The sequence below is a fragment of the Trachemys scripta genome, chromosome 6, assembly GCF_013100865.1.
Source record: "Trachemys scripta elegans isolate TJP31775 chromosome 6, CAS_Tse_1.0, whole genome shotgun sequence".
In the NCBI taxonomy this organism is placed as follows: Eukaryota; Metazoa; Chordata; order Testudines; family Emydidae; genus Trachemys; species Trachemys scripta.
Window position 1 is genome coordinate 129,074,528 of NC_048303.1, and position 20,690 is coordinate 129,095,217.

Sequence of the window (20,690 nt, forward strand, 5' to 3'; positions counted from 1 at the left end):
AACAATTTATAACTGTTAAGTAGAGCAAATCTGATACGGGAATCATTGAGCAAGATTAAATACGGGACTCTGCCAGGTCATTTGACAAAGTCATTGGTAAGAATATAATATTTGGCTAGACACCCAAATACTCATTTGATAGAAACCAATTGCTACTCAGATTGTAAATCTTTGGGGCACTGACAGTCTTTTTGTTCTGTGTCTGCACAGCTCCTAACACAATGAGGATGGTCCATGGCTAGAGCTCTTTGGTGCTATCACAACACAAACAATGATAAATTATAATAATGTATACACAGTTTCAAGAACTCTGCATGCAATTATAGTGATTGCACATGGAAAAGTGCTGCTGTTTTGCATGAATTCTTGCACATGCTCCTGGGCCTCTCTCTACTGAAAATCTGGGTCTGAAAATTCCATCCGAACTTTCTGATTCCAGAAAGCATCCAGATATTATCCTAGAGTATCCAACATCTCCCTCCTTGTTCTACTGAAATTAAGGACAAAACTACCATTGATGTCGTCAGAGAGCTCAAATGCAGGCCGGAAGCTCTCCGGTACCTTTGAAACACCTGACATTGAAGTGCCCTGCTGCCCACCATGATCCTGTAGGGCCCAATGCTGAGCACACTGAAGTCAAGGGCAACACGCCATTGCCTTCAGTGGGAGCAAGATCAAGTCCTTAGGTGGCTCATCTTAACTGTAACATTATAACGTTGTATGTAGGGCAGCTTCCTTTCCTTTGGAAGATAAAACAGCCCCAGAGACCAATAGGAGTCGATCTTTGTGTTCTGAGGGTGGCAGCACATCTACTAGGATCTGCCCTCTGGCTTTTGCGTAGCTGGGTGCATAGATAAATGTGTCTTTGGGCAGGGGTTCTCTGGCATTGCTTCTGGGAACTGTGCTCAATGTTTCATTCATATCCAGGCCCAGGAGTGTCTTTTGCTGTGTCTTGGCTGGCTAGGTCTAAGGGTGTTCATGGATGTTCAGGAATACATGCTCAGTTCACTATTGTTATTCCCTTGTCCAATCAGGGAGCAAAAATACCACCACATGACTCAGTAGTAAACACACATATGCATACACCACCCACCCCTCCACCTCTCCATCGTTACTTGGGGGGCTGTTGCAGTTGGATATAGCCAGAGATGGGAGATAAAAAAGGGGGACGTTTAGATCAAGATGGGACATTTTTCAAAAGGATCTGCTCTAGCTCAGCCATAAATTCTGAGCCTGATGCAGGAATCAGCGGTTGAGGGTCTTAGGCCTTAAAATCTATCAAACAATAAAGGGGATGCAGCTGGGTGCAACCCAAGGATTGGGCCCTTATTTAAAAAAACAGCTTGTCTCTCCTCCAAGGTAACTGTGTTGGGGGAAGAGATTATTTTTTTTAAAAGAGAACAAAAAGACAGATGCTTTTAGCTATGCCTCATCTGCACTAGGTCTATTGACTTAACAAACAGGATGAACTATCTTTTGTTGATTAAAGACTTGGAGGTCATTTTTTTAATGTGACAGAAAGTGTGCTAAATTTGGATCAGCGTTGGCCACAATAAACACACTAGAGTATTTAATTCTGCTTCTTTGACAAATAAAGTTTTGAAAAATTAATCTGGGTCAACATTTTTCCATCCAAATTTCTCAGTTTAAATGATGTGTGGGCCAAGCTCTGCAGTCCTCAACTGAGCAAAACTGGAATTGACTTTCAGGATCAGAACCCGCAGAATTGAGCTGTATATTTCTGCACTTGTGGCTGTCATCCCCCAGCCTGCAGAGGGTCACTCATTGGTTCTACTACATATAAATGAATCAATCTAGCCAGAACACCACATTTTTGGAACTCCGAGTCCGAGACATAATTTCCACACATGGAAAGGTTCAACCTCTTTGGGCCCGTTGCCCTTACACTACTCCAGTTTTACAAGCGAGATCACTAAGATGCATGGAGTTACTTGGTGTGAATCTGCAGTGACCTGGTGGGGAGCCAGGCTCTATATTTGCTATTGAGGGTTTTAAATTTTTTTGCTTAGAATCTAAAATGTCGCAGACTCTCCTATCCCTTTGCTGTCTGCCAATAGTGGCTACAAATATGGACCCACAGAGGGCAAATCCTGCTCCTCTCACTCTCTCAAGCAGGCCCAGTGAGGAAGAAAAGCCATCCTAGTGCACAACCTAAGCCCTGCCTCAGGGCTGTGGGAGGAGAGAGCCACAGCGGGAGCAGCCATGAGCATGGAAAGCCTTGTTTGCTGTATAAGATGGCCACCTGTAGGCCAGCACAGAGGGCTGCGATGGGGACAGGCTGGAAGACGGTCCATAGGATGCCCATTTATCTGCATCTGGGGGCTTTAGCGCCTTGTACAAATGATGTGGCGTCTGCAGGGTGTGTGTGGGTGCATTCAGGGATGTCTGGCTGTGTGGAAGGCCCAGAGCCTGGCTCTGGGTAGGTCAGGTAGATTTCACCTCAACAACCTCCTCCCCCCTTCCTCTCTGCCCAGAACCTGATTGCTTGGTCTCTGTGTGGGCGAAATGGCCTTCACTGTGAGGCAATACACTGAGAGAGGTTTGGCATCACTATTAGTATAGTAATGGTGCACACTAACCCTTCATTAGTCCTAGACAACACACCATTCAGCCATTCTCCTGGTAACTCAAATCACCACGTTTAAGCAGCAGATTACATTTATTAAATAACTATGTGATTGCTTTATCTGTGACTATGAAAGACATTGAATAACAAAACAACACCACAGACAACAGCATGGGCAGCATAAATAGGAGCTAAGGACTCAACACATCTCTCAGTCCTACAATGATGTCCCTTTATTGAAAGGAACCCACTGAGTGTAGGTTCAACACCAGAGATGGCTTTGTCGTCTGTTAATATTGTATTTACCACTGAACAGTGGCAAGGGCAGGGTCTTGCCAAGTGTTGCTATTTTGCGAACAGCAGCTATGCAAATCCATCATACCCATTAAAAAGGAGAGCCTGACTTTGACAGGGAATAGGCAAAGCATTTTAATGCTCTCTTTGGAAACTGAAAATTGCTTGCTATGCTTGATTGCAGGCCTGGTGAATTTTGCATCACTGCTGTTCCACCCACGGCACTATATGTCAGCTCCTCATGAAAATTTCCAGGCCGGCATCTTTGAATAGCTCCCAGGCTGCCAGCATGAGAAGAGGCTCTTTATATTTTGCCTATCAAATCACCAGTTTGGTCTGTCTGTTTACAGGTTAGTAAAGTTTAATTCCATAATAATATTAACAAATCAGTGACCCAGTCCAGCTTTACTTGGAAGTTCTGCCTGGGTAAGGAGTGCTGGCTTGAGCATAGTAGCAGAAATTCACTACTTCGCAGAGAGCCTGTACCAGCCTATACACCATTTCAGTCCTGCTTAGTGGGGCAAGGAACATTGCAATAATAGACCTTAACAAAGGCTATTGATAGATACCCTTGACCTAACTTCACACAGTGAGACAGCATTCAGAACCGATCTCCTTATGCTCCCGGGGGGTTGTCAGTTCAGAACAATGCCCTTTGGGTTATAAGATCCATCAGCTACTTTCCAGAGACTGATGGACTGTCTGCTGACTGAGCATGTAGGGATCTGTGCTGCAAACCATGATGGTTTTCAGGAAGGCTTGGAAGGAACCTCTGGAGCACTTATGAGCAGCATTTCAAGAGGTGCTAATGACAGGTGTGAGTATGGACCCAAACAGACATTGCCAAGGGTACAGAGAAATAAAATCTTGGGTATTTTCATGGAGCAGAAAGAAAAGGCAATGACCCAGGCAATGATGGAGGCTAAATTTCCTATCAACAAGAGAGTAGAGAAGTCTTTATAGGGCTTCCTCCACCTCACAAACAAGGAACACCCCCAGCCCATTTTCAGAGCAACTTTTCAGAGAAGAGCCCCCACTTAAACACTTACATAACACTTTATATTTTCAAAGCACTTTACAAACATCAATTCATCTAAATATATTGAGCTGACAGAGGCTATGATGCAGTTAGTTGATGGATTTGATAATAAATATCTCGGGAGACTTACCTAAGGCCTTTAGATAGCAGAGATGAGAGACCTGGGAATGAGAAGACAAGCTCTACATCCTTCTCAGGGTGAGCCCCATCATATACATGCAGAGAAGTAGGATCCTACCAGCAAGTGTTGACTGGAGGCCAGATGGAAGAAAACATGGGTGGAAGCCAAAGTTGGATAGATTTCTCAGTGACACAATGAAGGCCGAAACCAATTGGAATGAGAGGTGAACAGAAGTAAGATAATCGTATGGCCAACCTCAAAAGTTTGAGTTAGGCCCCTCACAAAATCATGAGATTGGCCCAACAATTATGAGATTTTATTTTAAAACAATTATATCGTGTTCTTTGTCTTCTGATTTTTGAAAAAAAAGAAAAAACCCTCCCACCTCCGCTTGTGTGAGACAATTCCAGAGCAGCCGGCTCTGGCAGATTTGCACCCAGGAAGGAGACTTTGGCTCCAGCCTCAGGAGCTCTCTCATTAGCAACACCCTGAGGTATCCAGTCCCTCATCGGCACGAACCTGATTTGAGATTGAGACTGCTTTCTGGACATTGAAATGTATTAAACCAAGTTCTAGGCTTTGTTAGCCCCACCTCAATTAACACTGTGCCCCAGAGTCCCATATTTTCCCTTTCCCGCAGCCCTGCAGCAACCTCGCCCATGTAGCTTCATGTCAGTCTTGCATGGCACCAGCCCCACATCTGCTGTCCCCTGCGCCACAGTCCCACCAGGCCTGATGTTGCAGGGAGGGAGAAGGAAGGAGGGAGCAGACTGACCCATTGCTAACAGGAGGGGAGCCCACATCCATGGCCACCTGTCACCTCCCAACATAGTCCTGGGACACATCACCCACACAGCATAACTCTTCTACACTTCTGCTATGAACAATGTGTCCCCACTTACCTATCTCACACTCTGGCTACTCATATGCAAACCACCCACACTGTCTATATTAGCCAGCTACAGAGCCAAAGAGCCTCCTGCACGTCACCCTCCTGTTTCTGAACCAGGCACAGCATCTTGCTTTCTTTCCATGCTCCATAGGCAGACCAAAGACCAGGCCATATCCCTACTTCAGCCAAGAGATTGCAACACTTTCATATCATACCCTCTCCGTCACGCTTTCTTTTCCACATCAGTTCACTGTAAACCTGCCTTGTCCTGCCTTAATTTGCAGACTAGATACACCACAATCTTAATCCCACTTTAACAAATGCTGGGGAACGACTAAAGGTTTTCAATCTCCAAGCACTTTTCAGTAGCATGATAGTGCTACTCCAGTAATCTGTTAGGGATTTATACTAGTGCCCATCACTGAGGTATCTGAGCATCCTCTCGATTGGCAGTGATGTTCTAAATGCACTTTATGTAACTTGTGGCTCTTCTCCCTTTTTGCGTTAAAGGAAACTGCTTGGAGTAGGGATGGTGTGTGATGGTGGGGGCAGCATGAAGCAGAGCACACTGCAAATGTCATGCTGCACACGATAGAAAAGCATTACCAGTGAGGCAGGCTGAAAGATATTGGTTACGGATTTTAAGCCCATAGAACTAAAAATAGCTGGAATTACAAAGACAGAATATGCTAAATAGCCCCTTTAGGTATTTTGAAAACAAAATTTAAAACAGAAATGGTTAGAGCTTGTTGGAAAATGGGGAACAAAAACTGTGAAAACTTTCACAAACCGTTCATTTCAATTTTTGTATGAAAATTGTGTTTTTGTCAACATTTTCTGGCCAGCTCTATAAATACTGGGATATGATGGACAAATCCCACCATCCTTACTGGAGCAGAGCTCCCATGGAAGTCCGTTTGCTTAAGTAAGGACCAAACCATTTGGTCCTAAACGAGAAAAAGTCGTTATTGCACATGCTCAGTAACTCTTCTTCTTTTGACCAACTGTACAGCTTCTTGACCAGATCTTCATCTGGCATGCCTCTCTTGGTATTGACACCTTCTCCTCAATTATTGGGAGTGGACCACATCCATCCTGCTAAATTGGCCTTCAACATTGGTTCTGCACTTGTAAAGTAACTCCTTTCTCTTCATGTGCCAATATATATTTATGCCTGTATCTGTAATTTTCACTCAATGCATCTGAAGAAGTGGGTTTTTTACCCATGAAAGCTTATGCCCAAATAAATCTGTTAGGGTTTAAGGCGCCACTGGGCTCCGCGTTGTTTCTGAGGACTTCTATTGAAGCCAATGGATCTGTAACAATTTATGTCAGCAGAGAATTTTCCCCTTTACTTTTTAATATGCACGTGCTCTATATGTGTATAATCCAATTAGTATATGTTTTAGAAAGAGTTCTTCTGTGTGTAGGGTGCATTTTTAAATATCAAGGTGAGACCTTAATTTTGAACATCCCAATTTTAGTTCTATTGTCACGCCTTCATTTTATTAGGATTTAAACATCTTTTCATTTTTGATATTTGTCTGTCAAAGACTGCGCCATATTTTTTGGTGTAGGGCAAGAAAATGCATTGTTAAGCAGGATTATTGCCATAATAGAGATCTGTTGAAATGAGCTTCACCATATGGTTCACATATGAGTTCCAGTCCGGTCATCTCACATCCCGTCATAGCAAAGAAATAGGGAAATGACCCAAGAACACAGGCAAAATGATTTCTAAAAATACCAGCTGCTCAGATCTCATTCCTCTCACCTGGCTTGAGTAGTTTTGCTTATTCAGGTTATGTTTCTTTCAATGCAAATCACAGATTTGCCAGATGACAGACCATTATTCACAATTATTTCTTCCAGCAATAATTTATTTAAGAACCCATAACTGTTACTAGTAGTGCAATTGTCATCCACAAAAATGGGACCCTGTAATACCAGAGTACAAAATACATGGGAATGACAGAGGAGGTTGTGCTAGTGGGGGCATGACACTATATAGAATCATAGGACTGGAAGGGACCTTGAGAAGTCATCTAGTCCAGTCATCTAGTCCTGCACTCATGGCAGGACTAAGTGTTATCTAGATCATCCCTGACTGGAGATTTTTAAGAGCAGTTTAAACAAACCCCTATGATGGAGATTCCACAGGCAATTTATTCCAGTGCTTAACCACCCTGACAGTGAGGAAGTTTTTCCTAACGTCTAACCTAAACCTCCTTTGCTGCAATTTAAGCCCATTGCTTCTTGTCCTAACCTCAGAGGTTAAGAAGAACAATTTTTCTCTCTCCTCCTTGTAACAACCTTTTATGTACTTGAAAACTGTTATCATGTCCCCTCTCAGTCTTCTCTTCTCCAGACTCAACAAACCCATTTTTTTCAATCTTCCCTCATAGGTCATGTTTTCTAGCCCTTTAATCATTTTTGTTGCTCTTATCTGGACTTTCTCCAATTTGTCCACATCTTTCCTGAAATGTGGCGCCCAGAACTGGACACAATACTCCACTTGAGGCCTAATCAGCACAGAATAGAGCAGAAGAATTACTTCTCGTGTCTTGCTTACAATACTCCTGGTAATACATCCCAGAATGATGTTCACTTTTTTTGCAACAGTGTTACATTGTTGACTCATATTTAGCTTGTGATCCACTATGACCCCCAGATCCCTTTCCGCAGTACTTCTTCCTAGGCAGTCATTTCCCACTTAGTATGTGTGCCACTGATTGTTCCTTCCTACATGGAGTACTTTGCATTTGTCCTTACTGAATTTCATCCTGTTTACTTCAGATCATTTCTCCAGTTTGTCCAGATCGTTTTGAATTTTAACCATATCCTCCAAAGCACTTGCAACCCCTCTCAGCTTGTTATCGTCCGCAAACTTTATATGTGCACTCTCTATGCCGTTATCTAAATCACTGATGAAGATATTGAACAGAACTGGACCCAGAACTGATCCCTGCGGGACCCCACTCGTTATGCCCTTCCAGCATGACTGTGAACCACTGATAACTGCTCTCTGGGAATGGTTTTCCAACCAGTTTTGCACCCACCTTATAGTATTTCACTATGTGAAAGAAAGCATAGCATCAAATACAGTAAAAAAGTTAAATGAATCAAACCGTACCATAGAATCTCTATGGATAAAAATTCCAAAGAGTATAGCAGTAGGAATATATTACCGACCATCTGACCAGGATGTTGATGGTGAAATACTCAGGGAGATTAGAGAAGCTTTAAAAACAACAACTCATTAATAATGGGGATTTCAACTATCCCCATATTGACTGGGAACATGTCACCACGGGACGGGATGCAGAGATAAAGTTTCTAGACACCATTAATGACTGCTTGTTGGAGCAGCTAGTCCTGGAACCCACAAGGGGAGGCAATTCTTGATTTAGTCCTAGGTGAACCACAGGATGTGGTCCAAGAGGTGAATATAAATGAACCGCTTGGTAATAGTGACCATAATGTAATGAAATTTAACTTCTTTGTGTGTGGGGGGGAGGGGAGGATACCAAAGAAGCTCACCATGGTAGGATTTAACTTCGAAAAGGAGAGCTATACAAAAATGAGGCTAGTTAAATAGAAGTTAAAAGGAACAGTCACAAGAGTGAAATGCCTGCAAGCTACATGGAAACTTTTTAAAAACATCATAATTCAGTGTATACCCAAAATTAAAAAACATAGTAAGAAGACCAAAAAAATGCCACCATGGCTGAACAACGGAGTAAAAGAGGCAGTTAGAGGCAAAAAGACATCCTTTAAAAATTGGAAGTCAAATTCTATTGAGGAAAATATAAAGGAGAATGAACTCTGGCAAGTCAAAAGCAAAAGTATAATTAGGCAGGCCAAAAAAGAATTTGAAGAACTAGCAAAAGACACAAAAACTAACAGCAATTTTTTTTAAGTACATCAGAAGCAGGAAGCCTGTCAAACAATCAGTGGGGTCACTGGACGATCAAGATGCTAAAGGAGCACTCAAGGAAGACAAAGCCATTGTGGAGAAGCTAAATGAATTCTTTGCATCAGTCTTCACTGCAGTGGGTGTGAGGGAGATTTCCACACCTGAGCCATTCTTATTAGGTGACAAATCTGAAGAACTATCCTAGATGGTGGTGTCAGTAGAGGAAGTTTTGGAACAAATTGATAAATTAAATAGTAATAAATCACAGGACCAGATGGTATCACCCAAGAGTTTTGAAGGAAATCAAATAGGAAATTGCAGAACTACTAACTGTGGTATGTAACATATCACTTAAATCAGCATCTGTACCAGGTGACTGGAGGATAGTTAACGTGATGCTAATTTTTAAAAAAGGCTCCAGAGGTGATCCTGGCAATTATAGGCCAGTAAGCCTAAATTCAGTACCAGGCAAATTTGTTGAAACTGTAGTAAAGAACAGAATTATCAGCAGGGCCGGCTCTACTGTTTTTGCCGCCCCAAGCAGTGTGCCAAATTGCCACCCTGGACGGCGGGGGCAGTCCATGTGCCGTTAGGGCGGCACGCACGTTTCCGCGGTGGCGGCAATTCGGCGGCAGCTTCAGCAGGCAGACAGAAGCTGCCGAATTGCCGCCGCGGACAGCTGAACATAGAAGCTGCCGCCGAATTGCCGTCACCATGGAAACGCACGTGCTGGGAAAAGCCATATTGACTCTTCCCCCCCGGCTTTTGTGAAGGGAAATCATGCCTCACCAATCTTTGAGGTGGTCAACAAACAGGTGGACAAGGGTGATCAAGTGGATACATGCATCTGACGAAGTGGGCATTCACCCATGAAAGCTTATGCTCCAATACATTTGTTAGTCTTAAATGTGCCACAGGACTCTGTTGCTTTTCAAGTGGATATAGTCGTCTTAGACTTTCAGAAAGCCTTTGACAAAGTTCCTCACCAAAGGCTCTTAAGCAATGTAAGCAGTCGTGGGATAAGAGGGAACGTTCTCTCATGGATCAGGTTTCAGAGTAGCAGCCGTGTTAGTCTGTATCCGCAAAAAGAACAGGAGTACTTGTGGCACCTTAGAGTCTAAGGTGAATCAGTAACTTGTTAAAAGACAGGAAACAAAGGGTAGGAATAAATGGTCAGTTTTCAGAATGGAGAGAGGTTAATAGTGGTGTCCCCCAGGGGTCTGTACAGGGACCAGTGCTGTTCAACATAGTCATAAGTGATCTGGAAAAAGGGGTAAACAGGTGGCAAAGTTTGTAGGGAATACAAAACTACTCAAGATAGTTAAGTTCAAAGCAAACTGTGAAGAGCTACAAAAGGATCTCTCAAAACTGGGTGACTGGGCAACCAAATGGCAGATGAAATTCAATGTTGACAAATGCAAAGTAATGCATACTGGAAAACATAATACTAACTATACATATAAAATGATGAGGTCCAAATTAGCTGTTACCACTCAAGAAAGAGATCTTGGAGTCATTGTGGATAGTTCTCTGAAAACAGCCACTCAATGTGCAGCGGCAGTCAAAAAAGCGAACAGAATGTTGGGAATCATTAAGAAAGGGATAAGATAGTAAATATCATAATGCCACTAAATAAATCCACGGTACATCCACACCCTGAATATTGTGTGCAGTTCTAGTTACTCAATCTCAAAAAAGATATATTAGAAATGGAAACAAAAGGTAACAAAAATGATTAGGGGTATGGAACAGCTTCTATATGAGGAGAGATTAAAACGATTGGAACTTTTCAGTTTGGAAAAGAGATGACTAAGGAGGAGTGTGACTGGGTCCTCTCACTGCAGGTGGTGCCTCCTCCTGGCTGTCTGAGGGATTAGCTCTACCAGGCATTGCACCCTCCTCTGGAGGTGTCATCTCCTACCCTGTTTCACCCTGCAGCCCCTCTCGCCCCAGGAACTTTAGCTACTCTTCATGACTTGGTCCTCAGGTTGGATCACCATATGTATTCCCCTTCCAGGAGCGATGTAACAAAGTATTTTCTGAGCAAACCATACCAGTCAGTCGGCTGTTCTCTGCCTGGTCGGTGCCACATCCTCAGTGCCTGGGCCCACCCTCTACTCCAGGTTCCAACTCAGGGGCCCTCCGATCAAAAAGCCTGGGCCTGCACTGACCTGCCTTGCTGCTTTCCTTTTGTACTTTTTCCTACTTTCCTGGCTTCCCCCCTTTCTGGTCTCATCAACCTCCCAACTCCTTCCTCTCAAGGAGTGACTACAGCCTATTTCCCTGAAGCCCCTTTCTGCTGTCTGTTCCCTGGCTTTATGGAAGTCCTGCCTGTTCCTGCTCAGCGGAGCCTGTTCCCAATCAATCCCCTACTCCCTGGCTCCTCCTCCAGGTGCAGCCTGTGGAGTTAATTGGCCCACCTAGCTACCTTAGCCCCTTAAAGTCCTGTGTGGGGTAGATACCCCACCACAGGGAGATATGATAAAAGTCTATAAAATCATGAATGGTGTGGAGAAAGTCAATAAGGAAGCTTTATTTATCCCCTTCACATATCACAAAAACCAGGGGTCACCTAATGAAATTAATAGGTAGCAGGTTTAAAACAAATATAAGGAAGTACTTCACACAACGGCCAGTTAACCTGTGGAATTCCTTGATGGGGAGGTTGTGAAGGCCAAAAGTATAACTGGTTTCAAAAAACAATTGGAAAAATTCATGGAGGACAGGTCCATCAGTGGCTATTAGCCAAGATGGTCAGGGACTCAATCCCCATGCTCAAGGTGTCCCTAGGCCTCTGACTACCAGATGCTAAGACTAGATGACAGGGGATGGAGCACTTCATTATTGCCCTGTTCTGTTCATTATTGCCCTCTGAAGCATCTGGCATTGGCCACTGTTGGAAGACAGGATACTGGGCTAGATGGACCATTGGTTTGACCCAATATGCCCATTCTTATGTTCTTAATAACAAAATTTGCTGGAAGAAAGGGAAGAATTTTCAAGTTGTAGCTTTTTGAGAATTCAATCTTCCCTCTCTGCATCTCTCGTTTTCTTTGCATTCAACTGGGCGCAGTAACATGGGTTTTTTTTCATGAAATTTCTTAGTTATCTTTAAAAATTAAGAAAGGAAAATATAGGGGAAAAAAAGTAAAAAATAAAAATATACACATGTTTAACACAATTATTTGAATGACAATCTGTACCAGAAATGCATCATTCACTGTTCTTTATTCTCCTATATGACATGTTTCTGTCTTCCAATCTGGGAGCAGAGATACATTCATGATTCAGTTCTATAGATTATTTTAAAGAGTAATTGCTATAGATTCTCTTCTGGTTTAATTCTTCCTTAATGCTCTAGGACTTTTCCATAAAGGCATGCATGGGGTACATCTGCTTCTTGAGCAGATACTGGGCAAATGTGGGGTGTCTTCGTTAGTGTATTTATATGTGTAATGTGTATGTAGGAGGAGCTGGCCCCAGCTGCAGCACTATGGAGTTATACAATGGCACACTACTGCTTAAAGATTTCAGGGCAGATACACTCAAGGCTTCGTGCCGTGTGATCTGTGTCCAGGGAAGTCTCTGTGCACAGAAAGGGCTAAATTCTGCCCTAGCCACCAAGAGGAGAGGGAGGGTGGAGAGATTGGTATCCATGAGAGACATGATTCAGAGCACAGACTGCTGTTCCTTCAGGGAGGGAGACAAGGTGGCTCCCAGCCCAGCAAGTAGCATCAGGCAGGACCCAAAGGCACAAGTGGGAGCACTAAGGGGTTAACAGTAGGCAGAGCACAGGGGGTTATGAGGCGCAGGGGTGAGAGCTAAGCTGCAGGCAGCACCAGAGCAGTGCCAAGCTCTGAAGAGGACGAGGAGCCCAGATGGAGAGAAGTGCCCAATGCCCACTAGCATTCGCTGGCAGTTGGGTGTCAGAGGCCCTGAAGGAGGCACCCAGCACCAACGGCTGCTTGCTGGGAATTGGGTCTCTGATGGCCTGAAGCCCCTGTGAAAATCACAGCCCATGTGCCTCCTTGTTCTCTGCCTGTCCCACGCCGACCTCCCACCAGGGAAAGGGCTGGGAAGGGAGAGAGCAGATCAGTGCTCCTCTTCCTCCTTTCCCACCCCATCCCGGTCCAGGGGCCCTGCAGAACCGGCCCTGTGATCAAGGATGATTGGCATTAGCACCTGTCCTCTATGCCAGCCGTCCAATCGACATTCCCGAGCCATGGCACTTTTCCAGGCCATATGGGAAGCAGCAATGGGCTTACTCTGCAGCAAGGCAGAGGCTAGGGCTGCCAACTTTCTACTCGCACAAAACCAAACACTCTTGCCCCGCCCCACCCCTCCTCCAAGGCCCCACCCTCTGCCCCACCCTTATCCGAGACCCCGCTCCCACTCACTCCATCCCCCCTCTCTCTATCTCTCGCTCTCCCCACCGTCATGCACTCGTTCATTTTCACCGGGCTGGCTCAGAGGGTTGGGGTGTGGGAGTGGGTGAGGGCTCTGGCTGGGGGGTGCGGGCAGGGCCAGCTCTAACTTTTTTGCCGCCTCAGGCAAAAAAGAAGAGCTCCACCCCGCCGTAACACTCCCCACCAAGTGCTGCGCCGCCGACCCCCCGCCCCGCCCAGCGCTGCGCTGCGCCGGGCCGCCCAAGCCCCCCACCCCCCAAGCGCCGGGTCGCCCAAAACCCCCGGAGCGCCGTGCCTCTCAAACCCCCGAGCGCTGCACTGGGCCGCCGAAACCCCCCAAGCGCCTCACTGGACCGCCCAACCCCCCCCAGCCCCCCCCCGGGCCCCCCCACCCCCCAACCCCCCCCCCCCCCCCCCCCCCCCCGCCCCACCCCCCCCGCCCCCCCCCCCCCAGTGCCGCGCCGGGCCGACCAAACCCCCAAGCGCCACGCTGGGCCGCCCAAACCCACGCCCCTCCGGAGCCGCCATGCCGGGACGCCCAAACCCCCACTCCCCCAGAGCGCCGTGCCCCAAAGCCCCCGCTCCCCCCAGCGCCACGCCATACCACCGAAACAAAAAAAAATCCTCGAGCGCCACCCTGCGAACAAAAACAAAAACACCGTGAGCACCCCCCACCACCCCAACATTGGCTGCCCCTTATAAGGTGCTGCCCCTAGCTCGTGCTTGGTCGGCTGGTGCCTGGAGCCGGCCCTGGGTGCGGGCTCTGGGTAGGGCTGGGGATGATGGGGTTGGGATGCAGGACAGGGCTCCAGGCTGGGATTGAGGGGTTTCACAGGGCAGGAGGGGGATCAGAACTGGGGCAGGGGGTTAGGCACAGGGGGGGGAGTGAGGGCTCCGGCTGTGGGTGCTGGCTCTGGGGTGGAGCTGGAGATGAGGGGTTTGGGGCGCAGGAGGGTGCTCTGGGCTGGGATTGAGGGGTTCGAAGGGCAGGAGGGGGATCAGGGCTGGGGCAGGGGCTTAGGGCGTGGGAGGGGATCAGGGGGTCAGGGTCCAGGCGGTGCTTACCTCAAGCAGCTCCAGGAAGCAGCAGCATGTCTCCCCTCCAGCTCCCACATGGAGGCAGGGCCAGGCGGCTCTGCACACTGCCCTGTCTGCAGGCACCACCCCTATATTTCCCATTGGCTGAGGTTCCCAGCCAATGGGAGCTGCGGAGCTGGCGCCTGGGGCGGGGACAGCGCAGGGAGCCCCCAAGCTGCCCCTATGTGTAGGAGCCAGAGGGAGACATGCCACTGCTTCCGGGAGCTGAGCGGAGCGACATCTGGTAGGGAGCCTGCCTTAGCTCTGTGGTGCCACCAACTGGACTTTTAACAGTGGTGCTGACTGAAACCACCAGGGTCCCTTTTTGACCGGGCATTCCAGCTGAAAACCAGACACCTGGCAACCCTAGCAGTGGTGGATTAATGCATGGGGCCCAGCCAATTTGGAGGGCCCCCCAGGAGTGCCGGAATCTGTGTAGAAATTGGGGCAGTACCAGCACTGGAACTGTGGCCCCAGCCCCTACTTCTCCTCTTTCCCCCCAAAAGCCCTGACCCCTGACCAGGCCAGAATCCAGAGCCAGGCCGTGGTAAGAGCTGCCCAGGGAGCCCAGGCTGCTGTGGGGAGCCCTGGAGCCTGCACCTGCCCTGGGCAGGGGGCTGGGGTGCCCCAGAGCAACCCCCGGCCTGTATCCCTGCTTCCTGGGACATGATGTCCAGGGCAGGTGGAGGGTCCGTTGCTCCCCACAGCAGCCTGGGCTCCCTAGGCAGCTCTTACCATGGCCAGACCAGGGGGTGGGGCCTCAGGGGGAAAAGGAGGAACAGGGGGAAGGGCTCTGGGGCGAGCAGGGGGCTAAGGCCCACCAAAGCACAGATGCTGTGTTTTGGTGGGGATCTGTGCTTTGCAGTGGGGGAGCTGCTCAACTTATCAGCTCCCCTGCTGCGAAGTGCAGTCCCTGCCGCGCCTGCCTGAGGCCACTACGCCCATGTTAACAAGTGGGCAGGCCTGGCCCTCCCACTCTTCCAAGTTTCTAACTCTCAGGGTAGTTCAGCTCTGGAACAGGTTTCTGAGGGAGGTGGTGGAATCCCGCACTGGAGTCTTTTCAGAACAGGTGGGACAAACACCTGTCAGGGCTGGTCTAGGTTGACTTGATCCTGCCTCAGTACAGGGCTGGACTTGGTGACCTCTCAGGGTCCCTTCTGGCCCGACATGTCTATGGAGGGAGAGGAGACTGTAACACACACAGAAATTCAGGCCATCCTGTGGTAACAACCAGGCAAGGTACTAACAAGCTTCAACAGGACTTTATTCTTACAGTGGAAACCTCTTTACCAAGCTGCTGCTGCACCCTCTGTACCTCTCACTTTGCCTCCTCAACTCCTCCCCCTCCTTCCTGTTTCCTGTCCTTTCAGACTCCCAACAGCCAGTGCTCCCAGTTCTCATAATTACAAGCAACATCTAAACACCACATTCCCTCAGCAGCCACCAAACGACGCTGGGGAGAGTCAGGAGAGGATCACGGCTGCCAGATACAGGAACTGTTCTGTCAGGGCAAGAGTACATTTAAAGGCTGTAGTGCTTTAATGAAGACGCTGTTGGGAGAGAGCTCGCACACTGGCATAGTTAATCCACCCCCCCAAGAGGCAGTAACTATGTTGGCACGAGAAGCTCTCCCAGCCAGCGACATAGCGCTATCTACACTGGGGGTTAGGTCAGTATAACCTCGTCGCAGAGACTGTCACACACACATACACTCACACACCCCTTTACATGTATTGCAATAACTGGGCCTACAAATTTACTCTAATTGTGATTTGAACTGTAAAAAAGGAGTAAAAATTTATAAAACATTACAATAACCTACAACAACAAATGTTGCTGAAAAAAGGTATGAAAGGGAGACAGAAAAACTGAATTAGCCAAAGGAAAAAGCCTCCTGGTATAACTCAAAGATTGTGTTTAAGATCATGATGATAAACCCAGGAAGCGTGGGATCAGAAATCAGTGAGGCAACATTGGTGTGTTGGAAAGGAGGCCAGAATAATGACGGGCTGTTCCACCCACCATTCCCTTTCTTTTACAGAGAGAGACTTTAAGGAGAAAAAATGGTTACTGGAGCAAGCTTCACCATCATAGCTGCTACCCCACCATTCTTCATCCAAATCCTGAGGGATGTCCTGACCAGACTGGGCCAGAGAGAGGGACCAGATGATATTGACACCACCAGCAGCTCCAGCTGAATGCCAACCATCACTTGGGATGTGTGTGAGATTTTGTTTTCCCTCCACCCCAACATGTCCTTTTCCTTCCTTCCCTTATTTCTTCTTTTCAACCTTTTTCTTCTGTCTCATTAGGGTCTGGCTTAGTCAGCCAAGACTGCATATTTTGAAACACTGCTGTAGGCCTGTGACCAGAGAGGCAGCTACGAGTAATGCCCTAAACAGCCCAGTGCTGGCACAAGTTTGTCATGTATGGTCTCGGAGTGCCTGCTCAGACCCAGTGCCATGCCTGTGTTTATCCAGCAGGGAGGCTGCAAGTGAGAGTCAGCACCAGAGGCAGATGCTGCTTTTTCTGTCTTTGCTGTTCTTTTGTCTCCCCTTTTGTCTTGTTTTGTTTTCTAGGAAACAGGATCAGAATTTAATAATGCCAGCACCAATGACAGCTCCAGCCCAGCTCCCCTAACTTCTCTTCTCCCCAAAAAGAACAGTTATCAAAAACCTCAAAACTGACTCGGAGACTGTCAAACAAAGGGGTTTTTCCTTCTAAAAACTCTCTCCAGTTCCCAGGGAAGGAAAGAAAGAGGGCTGTTGTAAAGTATTAAGTCCAGGCTTTCATGTGTACATGTGAAAGGCTTTAGCTGTTTTTCCTTCTTTTCTATATCTTCAATAAAAGGATTTGTAATGGTGTGTTTCCCATGGTACTAAAGCAGGCTAACGTCTCTGTATGCCAAGCCCCAGACCTTTTGAACGCTGTTTAATGTTGGACAGTGACTGGGTGGTGTGAACACCTTTGGCCCATACGTTCCATCTAACTTAATACAACACACTACAAACACACGACTAATAGCACATACACAACACACACATTTGGGCACACCACACTATCCATGGGCACACACTATTCAGATATGTTTGCATACACATGCAACACTATACACAAACACAAATACACACTATACACATGTGCATACCCTATACACATGTACACACACAGACAGAGAGTTGGTCAAAGAACTCAGAGCTTTGGCTGTATGTTGAGTCTGGGCACTTTGGGCATCCATCCTTTATTTAGATGTGTAAGCAGGAGCTGAGCTTTCGGGGGCGCCGAGCCCTGTATGCAGCATGTAGGGGTGTGTGCCAGGCCATGGACTTGGCAGCAGGGAACCTCTGGCCAGTTAGTTGAAAGTATCGGGAGAAATCCCGAAGGTAACATGAAGTCTCCATTGCTGTAGGACTAATACTAGAATTGCCGAGCAAAAGGCAATCAGCCACGTGCTGCCAGCAGGGCTGTGCAACGGCCAGGCAAGCCAGTGCCAGGCAGAGGCTTTTCTTTACTAGCTGCAGGAGGTGGGGTGGTCCCTGCTCAGTGCAGGAGGTGTTTTGTTCCTGTCACTTGTGATACATCTCCATTGTTTGGGGAGTGTTCATTCTTTCTCCAAAACTAGTCCGGGCAACACCATCCAGGAGGACTGAGAAGGAAGAGTTAATCCTGGGGGAGTGACTCATTTTGGCGCTGGGATTGGCAGAAAGAGGTGGTGGGGATGAGAAGTTCAGGTACAGCAAAGGGGAACGGTGCCTGTAGTAAAACTCTGTGGTTTGGAGCTTGACAGTAACTGCTGCACAATCAAAGTTTGAAAAAAAACCAACAAATTGCTGTAGTCCAAACCTTGACAGTGGCTATTGCAGCTCAGTGTTTCTGCCTGTTCTTGCACAGACAGGCGCTTTCCACACGAGCTGCAGATGGGATTGAGTCTCATTGGCCAGGTCTACACTACCATGTGGCTCAGAGGTGTGAATCAGCCACCCGCTGAGTGAGGTAAGTTACACTAACTAAGTGCCAGTGTGGCCAGCACTATGTCAGCAGGAGAGCTGCTCCTGCCACGCACGGAGGTGGTTTTATTAAGCTGACAGGCGACCTTTCTGTCATTCGCATAGCCAGTCTTCAAGAGATGCGCTATAGTGGCCCAGATGCATTGGTGCAGCTGCGCGGCTGTAGCGCTGCTAGTGTAGACCAACCCGTTGTCACCACACAGGAATGGAGACCCCTTTTTACAGAAACAGGTCAGGCAATTAAATTAGTCAGTAAATGGCATTGAAACAATGTTCACGGGAGTCAAGTCTGCTCAGAAAAGGCTGGAAGGCCCAAGGACTTTGGGGTACTTTGGCACCTATCCGCCTCCTCGGGCTCCTAAATCCACTGTTTAGGCACCAGGGACATTTTCAAAACATCCGCTCGGCTGCCATCTAACTCAGGAGGTTCCTAAGTCCCTGCTGGTCAGCATTTGCTGTGCTGATGCTGCCTCACCGCTAACACGCAGCTCAGAAGCCTTGCTCCAGCCCAGGCCTGGGAGGCCGCGAAGTTGGATTCTCCAACCATGCGGGTGAATGCCCAGCTCAGCAGCGGGGCCCGATCCTGTAGGCTTGCTGCGCACACCTGACAGCAGGAGGGCGGGATGCAGGCCACCAATGTGGGAAGCAGCACAACACAGGCACAAGACAGCTGGGGAACCAAGGACAAGTACGGTAAGCATGAGGGGGCACAGGGGCTGGAATTAGAGGTGCTGGGGAGGTAGTGGCTTGAAGTGGTTTCCATCATATGTAGATTTTACAGTTTGGTTCAATGGCTCTCAGTACCCCCACTATACACACTGCTCCAGCGCCCCTGGGAGAGATCTGGAGTATGAGCCGGGGGGGGGGGGGTGTTCAGTTGCCAGGGCAGGGGCTACCTAAGTGCCTAACTCCAGGAGAGGGTTCATGGCAGAGGACCCTGAGCAGAGGGAGGGGCCTCTCTCTTGCCCTCACCGTTAATCTTTGGCCATGATGAAAACGGATCATTTAATCCTGCTCTTTGCTCTCCGTCTCACAGTCAGTTCTTCACCAGGCCAATGCTTTTCATCTCACCCCCTCGCTCAGCAGCTTCTGTAGCAGCCTTTTGTGCTGGACCTTGGCCAGGCTTTTTGGAATCTAAATAAATGATGCCCTCTGGTTCTCCTTCTCGCCACTACTTCAGTGACAAGTTCAAAGAATTCCCAGAGGTGGTGAGGCACGATTTTCCTGTGCAGAATGCAGGCTGGTTGGACCCTATTAGATCAGTCCAAGGGTTTGGTTATTCTATTCTGATGATCATTTCAATGAATGTAACAGGCACAGATGAAAGGCTTATTGGGCTATAACTCCATGGCTCACCCCTTGAGTCTGTATTAAATATAGGAACAATCTTTGCTCCCCTCTAATCCTCTGCAACAGCCATTGTGTTTAATAAGAGATTCCATATTTCTGTTAAATAGCTAAGATCCTTCAGAAGGCTGGGCAGTAACCCTGCTGGGTCTGGTGACCTACTGCTTTGTTCCAGCACCTCTTCTTCTGATCTTTCAATCTCTGCAAATACTTCATGTTCATCACCAGGAAAAAGAGAGGTCCAGGGTAGGTGTCTGCCCCACATCGTCTGTGGCAAAGACGGACTCAGCGATATCATTTAGCATCTCAGCAATGTCCTTATCAGCCTTGATTTTTAAAAACATTTTAGGAAACTGTTCTCCTCTCTGATCCACACACTGGATCTTGATTCCCATGCTCTGAAATTACTTCACATAATATCCCTGTAAGGTGGCTAAGTACATATGATTATTATCCCTGCTTTAGACATTTAGGTGGGAAAACCGAGGCAGAAAAGTTAAGTGACTTGCCCAGGGACCCACAGGGAGTCAGTGTCAGAACCACCATTAGCATTCCAAATGCCTACCTCACCCTCCTCAGCTCAGACCTGAGACCATGCTTCTCTGCATAGCAGAACTCCTGTATGGCCTTTGCTTCAGAGGCTGGTGTTATGGGAGCTCTGCTCTTTGTCTCGATAAAACGCCAGCACTTCGACCCAAGCCCTCACAGGCATTTAGGTGTTGCTCCTCTCAGCCCTGCAATGCTTGTCCCTGAGGTGCCCTGCTGCTAAGTGAAACCCTCAGCCCTGAACTCAGCGCCCAGGCTCCCCGCACAATGCATGGGCAATGAGGGGCCTAGGCCAGGGGCCCTCAGAGGCCAAAGCTGAGCAGGGGAGCTGCCTAAGCCAGCCAGGAGTGGAATGACAAGGAGACGAGCAGGAAGGGACACCCTGGTGTACTGGGCTGATAGGCCAAAGACAGGCATCTCCCTCTGCTCAGGCTCTTCAGCTAGTGCTGTGCTGCCAT

At 47.7% G+C, this 20,690-nt stretch overlaps 1 long non-coding RNA gene across 1 annotated transcript in view; it reads left to right on the forward strand.

Moving 5' to 3' along the window:
* Positions 1 to 17,215, forward strand: part of LOC117879600 — a 30,896-nt gene extending 13,681 nt beyond the window's left edge. Inside the window, exons 2-3 of the long non-coding RNA XR_004646328.1 lie at positions 3,066 to 3,231; positions 16,374 to 17,215. This is a non-coding gene — a long non-coding RNA (uncharacterized LOC117879600). The remainder of the gene's footprint in view (positions 1 to 3,065; positions 3,232 to 16,373) is intronic.
* The last annotated feature ends 3,475 nt before the right edge of the window (positions 17,216 to 20,690 follow it).